The following is a 10698-nucleotide window of genomic DNA, read 5'->3' on the forward strand; positions in this document are numbered from 1 at the left end:
AGTGGTTTCTCCCGATAGTGGGCTCATTGAATATTGGTCTCCCACAATATTAGGCTCCATTTTATGGGGCTCCCACAATAGTGAGCTCCCGCAATAGTGTTCTTCCCCAATATTTGGCTCCCCTGATCGTGGTCTCCCCCGTTATTGGGCTCCCCTGATATTGGACTCCCCTAATATTGGCCTACCTCATTATTGGGCTCGGCTGATTTTGGGGTCCCTCAATATTGAGCTCGCCCAATAATGGGCTCACAAGATTGTAGTCATCTCCAATATTGACCTCCCAAAGAATTGGCCTCCCCCGTTATTGAACTCCATCGATATTGGTTTCCCTCGATCGTTCGCTCTCCCGATATTGGGCTTTCAATTTTATGGCCTCCACCAATATTGTGCTCCCAAGTTATTAGCCTCACCTATTATTGGGCTCCCCTGATATAAGATTCCAATAATATTAGGCACGCCGATAGTGAGCTTCCGCAATTGTGGGCTTCCCCAATATTTGGCCCCCCTGATAGTGGTCTCCCGCGTTATTGAGATCCATGATTTTAGGCTCTCCCGATATTGGACTCCCCCAAATATTTGTCTTGTTATTGGGCTCACCCAATATTGAGCTCTCAAGATAGTGGTCACTGCAATATTGTTTTCCCAATATATTGGCCTACCCCGTCATTGAACTCCTCCAATACTGGGCTCCCGCAATAGCGGGCTACCATGATAGTGTGCTCCCCCAATAGTGGGCTTTCCTGTTATTGGGCTCCCTCCATATTAGGCTCTACCAATATTGGGTTCCACAAACAGTGAGCTTCCACAATAGTGGGCTTCCCCAATATTTGTTTTGCTCCCCTGATAGTGGACTCCCCCATTATTGGGCTTCCCCGATTTTGCAGTCTCTCTATAATGGGTCCCCGATATAAGCTGCCCTCGTGGTAACCCCCAAAATTGGACTCACTAATAAGTTTGGGCTCATCCAGCCCCTGAGATCTGACAGGCAGGCTGACAGAACATCAGCGGACTGGGGTCGCAAAGAGAGGTGGAAAGTATCAGAGGGAACCCAATAACGGGGGAGCCTAATATTGGGGCAGACCAATATCGGGATAGCCCACTATCAGGTGAGCCTACTATCGGTTGAGCCCAATATCGGTGGAACCAAATAACGGTGGCGCCTAATATTCGGGAAGCGCACTATTGAGGTAGCCACCTATTGGGGAACCTAATATTGAGGGGGCCGAATATCGGAGGAGTTCACTAACGGGGCAGACCAATATTGGGGGAGTCCATTATCGAGGGTCCCCCAATATCGGGGAGACTTTTTTTATTCTCATATATATATATATATATATATTTCCAGCAGGGTGAAACCTTGGGCAAGTTTCCTTACTCCACGTTCCTTACTCCACGCGCCTGATAATAATCCCTCAACAAAAAATTGGTCATTTCAATTCACAACGATTTGCGGGACACTGCTGTGCACAATTGGCTGCCGCATTTTGCCCACAAGTATACAGTCAATTCACTATTATTATTATTATTCAGTCTATTCTGTGTAGCGCTTTGAGATGTCTAGAAGACGTGAAAAACGCTATGTCAAATGCAAGGATTATTATTATTATTGTTACTTCAATAGGGCTAGCCCACTAATGGGTGAGCTCAATATTAGTGGAACCCAATATCGGGGAGCCCAATAATGAAGGAACCCAAAAGGTTGGGAGCCCAATATTGGGAGAGTCAACTACTGAGAGACCCCAATAATGGGGGGAGCCCAATATCGGGGGATCTGGCTATCGGGGGAATCCAATAATGGCGGAGCCTAATATCGGGCAGACCAATACTGGCCAATCCACTATCGGGGGAGCCCACGATCAGGGGAACTCAATATCAGGGGAGCCCAATATTGAGGTAAACCAATATTCAGTGAGCCGACTACCACGGTAATCATATCGTGCGAGACCACTATCAAGGGAGCCCAATACTGGGAAAGTCGACTATCAGGGAACACAATATCAAGGGAGCACAATATTGCAGGAGCGCAATAACGAGTTAGGCGAATACTCTGGGAGACCAATATCGGGGAATCCCAATAAGTGGTAGGGCAATAACTTGGGAAGCCAATGTTGGGGAATCCCACTATCTTTCAGACCTCAATGTGGGGAAAGCCCACTATCGAGGGACCCAATTTCGGGGGAATCCAATAATGAGCAAGTCAATATTGGAGGAGACCAATATCAGGGGAGCCTAATATCGGGTATCCACATAACGGGGGAGCCCTCTATCTGGGGTGCCAAATATTGGGGAAACCCACAATCAGCGGAGTGCAATATCTGTGGAACGTAATATCGGTGAAGCCTAATAATGATGGAGCCCAATATCAGATGAGCCCTCTATCAAGGGGAGCACAATATCTGGGGAGCCCACTTTCGTGGGAGGTCATTCTCGGGAGAACTCAATACTGGTGAGCCTTCAACTAGGGGAGCCCAATATCGGGGAAGACCAATATTGGGGGAGCCCAATATCCGGGGAGAACACTATCAAGGCAGGCCAATGTTGGGGGAGTCCAATATTGGTGGAGCCTAATACTGGGGATGCCAATAACATAGGAGCCCACTATCGGGAAGCCCTATATTGGGAAAACGCACTACCGGGGGAGCACACTATCGGGGGAGTCAATATTGGGGAGCCTTCAATCGGTGGATTTCAATATGGGGCGGGGGGCTTAATATTGAGGATGTTAATAAAAGGGCCAGTATCGGGGAAGCCCAATATTCGGGGAGCCCACTATCATGGGAGTCAGTCATTTGGGGAGACCACTATAGGGGGAACACAATATCGAGGGAGCCAAATATCAGAGAAGCCCCCCAACGAGGGGTCCTCCATGGAGGGACCACAGTATTGGGGGACTCCAATTTTGGGTGAGCTCTGATCGGGGGAGTCCATTACAGAGGGACCCCAATATCGGGGGGATTCGAGAAACAGGGGAGGCCAATAATTTGGCACGCCAATATTGGGGGAATCCACTATCCCGAGAGCCCAATATCGGGAGAGCCCACTATCAAGGGGCCCCAATTTCGGGGGAACTCAGTAACGAGGTAGGCCAATATTGGGGGAGTGCAATATCGGGGAAGCCTAATATCGGGGTTCCAAATAACGTGGGAGCCAACTATGATGGGAGCAAAGTATTGGGGAAGTCCAAAATTGGGCGAGCCCATTATCGGGAGAGCATAATATTGAAGGAGCCAATATCAGGGTAGCCTATCATCGGCGGAACCCAATATCGGGGGAGCCCACTATCCAGGGACCCCAATATCAGGGTAGCCGAATAACGGCGGGAGACCATATTGGAGGAGTCCGATATTGGGGATGTCAGAAACACAGGAGCCCACTATCGGGGAGCCCAATAATGCAGAAATCCATTATCAGGAGAGCACACTATCGGGGGAGTCCAATTTTGGGAGAGTAAATATCAGGGAGCCAATCGATGGAGTCCAATATCAAGGGAGTTTAATAGTGGGGATGTTAATAACAGGGGAGCCCAAATATTGGGGAAGCCCACTATTGGGGGAGACAAATTCCATGACCCCATCTCCCCCATTCTCACCCGATTCCATTGGCTCCCTATCCTTCAGAGGATCCAGTTCAAGATCCTGGTCCTCACATACAAAGCCCATGGGCTCACTCCACCCTACCTCTGCGACCTCCTAACCTCTACCAACCTGCTCACTCCCTCCACTCAGCCGGCTCCAGCCTGTTCCATGTCCCCCTATCCACCCGCCCCACCATTGGCGGGAGAGCCTTCAGCCACTCTGCCCCCAACCTCTGGAATTCCATCCCCCAATCACTCCGCCTCGACTCCTCCTTAGTCTCCTTCAAGTCCCACCATGCCATCGGTCACCACTCTTCCCTTCTCCCTCTCTGACCCCAGCTCAGGTCTGAAATGCTGTACACTGGCCAGAAACTTGGGACGTCCTCCCGTGCGCTATACAAATGTAATCTTGTTGTGGTTAGGGGAGCTCACTATCAGGGGAGCCCAATATCAGTGGAGCCCAATATTCGGGAGTCTAAAATTTAGACGTTGGTCTAAAATCTCACAGCTCTCACCTCTTCCACCTACCCGACCGCCCCCTTAAAAATCTCTGAACCCATTCACAACCGTACACATCAGGTTTGACCCCCAATTATCCTTCCTTCCCCACATCCAGTCCCTCACGAGCACCGCCTTCTACCACCTCCGTCTCTGCCAATACCTCTCCCCAAAAGCTGCTGAAACCCTGGTCCATGCCTTTGTCACCTCTCGGCTTGGACTACTCCAATGCCCTCCTCACCGGTCTCCCATCCACTGCCATCTATAAAATGCAAAACTCTGCCGCCCGCATTCTCAACCATATGAAATGGTCCCCGATAACCCCAGTCCTTGCCAGACTGCACTGGCTGCCTATCCCAGAAAGGATCGTTTTCAAGATTCTCACCCTTGTATTCAAGTCCCTGCACTCCTCTGCACCCCCCGACCTCTCTGAACTCCTCTCTCCTCAAAACAGTACCCGTTGCCTTCGTTCCTTCGGGTCTGGCTTCCTCCTCGTCCCCTGAGACCTCTGCTCCACCCTCGGCGGCCATGCCTTCAGCCACTATACCCCGAGGCTCTGGAACTGCCTTCCTCACTCCCTTCGTCTCGTTCCCTCCCTTCCCATTTTCTGCTGAAGACCTTTCTTTCCCACCGCACCTTTGGTCACCTCCCCCTGGCCCCTCCCCCTGGCCCCTCCCACTGGCTCAGTCCCAGGATTCGCTACTGTAAAGCGCTCTGAGATGCCGTCCGGCTTGGAGGGCGCCATATATATAAATCCAAGTTGTTGTTGCTGTTTTGGGGGATCCTTGATAATGTTCTCCCCTGATATTGGCCTGCACCAAAAGTGGGCTACCACGTTAGTACTCTTTCAATATTGGGCTCCCTCGACATTGGGTTCCCCCAATAGTGGGCTTCCCTGGTAATGGATTCCCTTGATAGTGGTCTCCCTTGACACTTGGCTACCTCGAGATTGGGCCCCTGAATATTCAGCTCCCCCAATGTTGGGATCCCCGATAGTGTGCTTCCCCCATACTGGGCTACCACGATGTTGGGCTTTCTGGATATTGGGCTCACCCTATAGTGGGCTCACTCAATATTGGGCTAGCCCGATATTGCTCTGGCTCGATATTAGGATCCCCGGTTATTGGGCTCCCTTACAAGTGGGGCCACAGATTTTGGCCTCCCCCATCATTAGGCTCCCCTGATATTGGTTTCTTTAGTAGTGGGCTTAGTGGGGAGCTCAATATAAGGGAAACCCAACATTGGGGGAGCTCAAAGACCAATATTAAGAGAGTCATTATCAGAAGAGTCCAATTTCGGGGGAGCCCACTATCGAGGAACCCCAATATTGGGGCGCTCAATAAGGGGGAGACCAATATTGGGGGAACCCAATATCAGGGGAGCAAATATCAGGGAACCCAATATTGGGGAGCCCACTATAGGGGATGCCGATTATCAGGGTAGTCCACTATCAAACAACCCCAATATACGGGGATTCCAATTTTGGAGGAACTCACTATCGAGGGACCCGAATATCAGGGAAGCCCTCTATTGGGGTAGTCCAACATTGGGGAGCCCATTATCAGGGGATCCCACTATCGGGGAGCCATCTGTCATGGGAACCTAATAAGGGGGACTCCGACTATCGGGGAAGCCCAATATTGGAGGAGCTCACTACAGGGAGAGCCCTATATCGGGGAAGCCCACTATCTGGGGAGCCAAATATCAGGGGAGCCAAATATTGGGCTAGCCCTCAATCGGGTGAGCCCACTATCAGGGGAGCCCAAAATCGGTGGAGTTCACTAGCCGGAGAGCTGAATAACAAGGGACCACAATAATGGGGAAGGCCAATAAATTGGGAGGCCAGTGTTGGGGGAGAGCACTATCTTGAAAAACCAATATCAAGAGAGCTCACTATCAAGAGACGTCAATATCGGGGGAACCCAATAACGATGGGGATTAATACTGGGGGAGTCCAATATCGGGGAGCCTAATATCGGGGCCAATAATGTGGGAGCCCACTATCGGGAGCCCAATATTGCGGAAGCCCTCAATTGGTGGAGCCCATTAACCGGGGAGCCATCTCTCAGGAGAGCCTACTATCTGGGGAGACAACTATAAGTGGAGGTGCTCCATTTTCGGGGAGCCCAAGGTTAAGGGAGCCTACTATGGGGGAAATCACTATCGGACGAGCTCAACATCAGAGAATCACATCATCAGTGAGCCCAATATCGGGGTAGCCCAATATCCGGGAGCCATCTGTCGGGGGAACCTAATATCTGGGGATTCAACTATAGAGGGAGCCTAATATTGGGGGAGCCCACTGTATGGAGAGACTTATATCGGGGAAGCCCACTATCTGGGGAGCCAAATATCAGGGGAGCCAAATATTGGGCAAGCTCTCTATTGCGATAACCCAATTGCAGAACCCAATTACAGGGGAGGCCTATGTTGGGGGAATCCAATATCGGGTGAGCCAACTATTGAAGCACACCGATATCGGGGTGCCCAATAATGGGGGAGACCAATATTGGGGGATTCCACTATTGGGGGAAGCCTAATACCGAGGAAACCTATATTGGGGGGAACAACTATAAATGGAGGTGCTCCATATTCGGGGAGCCCAAGGTTGAGGGAGCCTACTATGGGGGAAATCACTATCGGACGAGCTCAACATCAGAGACCCACATCATCAGTGAGCAGTACCTACTATCGGGGCAGCCCAATATTGGGGGAGGCCCTATCGGGTGAGCCCAATATCGGGGGAGCCCATTATCAGGGCAGCACAATAACGTGGGAGACCGATATGGGTGAACCCAATATTGGGGGAATCAACTTTTGGAGAGCCTACTGTCAGGGGAGCCACTATGGGGAGAGCTCATATCAGGGGAGCCATCTATCAGGGCAGCCAAATAACGGGGGAGACCAAGATTGGGCGAACCCAATTTTGGGAGAATCCAACTTTTGGAGAGCCTACTATCAGGGGAGCCACTATGGGGAGAGCCCATATCGGGAGAGCCCACTATCGAGGGACCTCAATATCGGGGAGCCCAATAATGGGGAAGACCAATTTTGGAGGACCGCATTACCTGGGATTCCGCTATATGGGGACATCAATATTAGCAGAGCCCAATAGTGGGGAGATGATTATCAGGGGAGATCACTATCAGGGGAGCCCAATAACAGAAGTACCCAATATTGGGCGAGGCCAATATTGGGGAATGAGCACAATATTGGTGGAATCCAATTTTTGGAGATCTTATTATCGGAGGAGCCACTCTCGGGAGAGACCACTATCGAGGCTATTCACTGTTGGGGGTGCTCAAAGGCTAATATTGAAGGAGCCACTATCGGGCGAGTCCAATATCGGGGGAGCCCACTATCGAGGACCCCCAATATCGGGGAACCCAATAAAGTGGGAGACCAATATTGGGGGAATCCAATATCGGGAGCATAATATCGTGGAACCCAATATTTGGGGAAACTCACTATCGGGGGAGCCCAATATTGGGAAGCCCAATATTGAGGTTTGCCAATTTTCGAGGAACCCACTATCAAGGGACCCCAATATGGGCTAGCCCTCTGTAGCCCAATATTGGGGAGCGAATTGTCAGGTTAACACACTATCATGGAGCCATCTGTCAGGGGAACCTAATATTTGGGGATCTGATCATCGGGGTAGCCCAATATTGGGGGAGCCCAATGTAGGGAGACATTAATATCGGGGAAACCCACTATCTGGGGAGCCAAATATCAGGGGAGCCAAATATTAGGGAAGCCTACTAATGGGGGGGACCACTGTTTGGAATGCCCACTATCGGAATAGCCCACTATCAAAGGACACCAATATTGGGGGAAGCCAATTTTGGACTAACCCACTATCGAGGGACCCCAATATCAGAGAAGACCTCTATTGGGATAGCCCAATATGGGAGAGCCCAATTACAGGGGAGGCCAATATTGGGGGAATCCAATATAGGGGGAGCCTAATATTGGGTATCCCAATATTGCGTGAGCCCGTTATCAGGAAAGCGCAATATCGGGGGAACCCGCTATCGGGGAACCAATATCGGGGAGGCCACTATCGTGGGAGCCCAATACCAGAGGACACCAATATTGGAGGAGCCCAATAGCGGGGTAGCCTACTATTGGGGCCCCTAATGTTGGGCTTCCATCATAGTGGGGTTCCCCGATATTAGGCTCCTCCCATACAGGACTCCCCTAATGAAGGCCTCCCCGCTATTGGGCTCCAACAATATTGGGGTCCCCATTATTTGCTTCCCTATTATTGCGGTCCCCTCGAAATTGCGCTTGCCCAATAGTGGGCTCTCCGAAAATTGCATTTCCCATTATCATGGTCCTTTGATAGTGGGCTCCCCTGGTCGTGGACTCCCCCGATAGTGGGCTACCCCAATAGTGGACTCCCCGATATTTGGCAACCCGATAGTGGGCTCCCTTGTTATTGGGCTCCCCCTTGTTGCGTTCCACCAGTAGTGGGCTCCCCCGACATTGGGCTGCCATGGTAGTGGGCATCCCTCAATATTGGAATCCCTTGTTATTTTGCTTGGCCGATTATGGGATCTCCGAAAATTAGATTTCCCCAATATTGTTGCCACTGAATATTGGGATCCACCGATATTGGGGGGACCCTCGCTAGTGGGCTCTCCCAATATTCAGCTCTCAAGATAGTGGGCTCCCAATGTATTGGCCTCTCCCATTATTGGACTCCCCCGATATTGGAGCACCATCGATAATGGGCTCCCCAGTATTCGACTCCCCAGTATTGTGCTGCCCCGATGATGGGCTTCCCCGTCATTAAGCTCTCTCAGAATTGGTCTCCCTGATAGTGGGCTTCCTCGTTATTGGGCTCACTTGATATTGGGTTTCCACCGATAGTGGGCTTCCCCGATATTGGGCACCCTTTTTAGTGATTTCCACCTATGTTGGTCTTCCCTGATTGAGGGTCTGCAGATATTGAGCTCCCTTGATTTTCGGCTCCCGCGATAGTGGGCAAGCATGATATTGGTCTGGCCTGATTTTAGACTACCCCTTTGTTGGGGGTGGGGGGTGGCGATACTGGCCTCACCCGTCATTGGGCTTCTCTGATATTGGTTTCCTTCAATAGTGGGCTAACCGGGACAGGGGGCTGGAAGCGGGTCTGGGGCCTGGAAGCATGTCCGGCAACTGGAAGTGGGCTGGGGGACTTAGAGGGGGTCCGGGGCTTCGAAGCGGGTCGGTGCCTCGAAGCGGGTCCGGGGTCTGGAAGCAGGTCCAGGGGCTGTAAGCGGGTCCGGGGGCTGTAAGCGGGTCCGGGGGCGGGAAACGGGTCCGAGGCCTCGAAGTGGGTCAGGGGCTGGAAGCGGGTCCAGGGGCTGGAAGCGGGTCCAGGGGCTGGAAGCGGGTCCGTGTCCTCGAAGTGGGTCCACGGGCTGGAAGCGGATCCGGGGGCTGGAAGCGCTGCCGGGTGCTGGAAGCGGGGCTGGGGGCTGGAAGCGGGTCCAGGGCTTGGAAGCGGGTCCAGGGCCTGGAAGCATGTCCGGCGCCTGGAAGCATGTCCGGCGCCTGGAAGCATGTCCGGCGCCTGGAAGCGGGGCCGGGGACTGGAAGCGCTGCCAGGGGCTGGAAGCGGGGCCGGGGGCTGGAAGCGGGGATGGGAGCAGGAAGCGGGTCAGAGGGCTGGAAGCGGTTCCTGGGGTTGGAAGCAGGAGCGGGGGCTGGAAGCATGTCCGGACTGGGAACGGGTCGGGGCTGGAAGCGGGTCCAGGGGCTACAAGTGGATCTGGGACCTGGACACGGGTCTGAGGCCTGGAAGCGGGTCCGGGGCCTCGAAGCGGGTCTTGGGCTATAAGCGGGTTCAGGGGCTGGAATTGGGTCGGGGACTTGGAGCCGGTCGTGGCCTCGAAGCGGGTCAGGGGCTGGAAGCGGGTCCGGGGCCTCGAAGCGGGTCGGTGCCTCGAAGTGGGTCCGTGGGCTGGAAGCGGGTCCGGGGGCTGGAAGCAGGGCTGGAGGCTGGAAGCGGGTCAGAGGGCTGGAAGCGGTTCCTGGGGTTGGAAGCAGGTCCGGGAGCTGGAAGCGGTTCTGGGGGTTGAAAGCAGGAGCGGGGGCTGGAAGCATGTCCGGACTGGGAGCGGTTCGGGGCTGGAAGCGGGTCCAGGGGCAACAAGTGGGTCTGGGACCTGGACGCGGGTCTAGGGCCTGGAAGCGGGTCCGGTGCCTAGAAACGGGTCCGAGGGCTGGAAGCGGGTGGAGTGGGGTGGAAACAGATCCGGGGTCTGGAAGCATGTCCGGGGCTTCGAAGCGGGTCTTGGGCTACAAGCGGGTTCAGGGGCTGGAATTGGGTCGGGGATTTGGAGCGGGTCGGGCCTCGAAGCGGGTCAGTGGCTGGAAGCGGGTCCGGGGGCTGGAAGCGTGTCTGAGGCATCGAAGCGGGTCAGGGGATGGAAGCGGGTCTGGGGGCTGTTAGCGGGTCCGGGTGCTGGAAGCGGGTCCGGGGCTTGGAAGCATTTCCGGCACCTGGAAATGGGGGCGCGGGCTGGAAGCAGGGCCGGGGGTTGGAAGCGCAGCCAATGGCTTGAAGCGCGGCCGGAGGCTGGAAGTGGGGCTGCGGGCTGGAAGCGGGTCCGGGGGCTGGAAGCGGATCCGGGGCC

Source organism: Callorhinchus milii, unplaced genomic scaffold, assembly GCF_018977255.1.
Source record: "Callorhinchus milii isolate IMCB2004 unplaced genomic scaffold, IMCB_Cmil_1.0 Scaffold19, whole genome shotgun sequence".
In the NCBI taxonomy this organism is placed as follows: Eukaryota; Metazoa; Chordata; class Chondrichthyes; order Chimaeriformes; family Callorhinchidae; genus Callorhinchus; species Callorhinchus milii.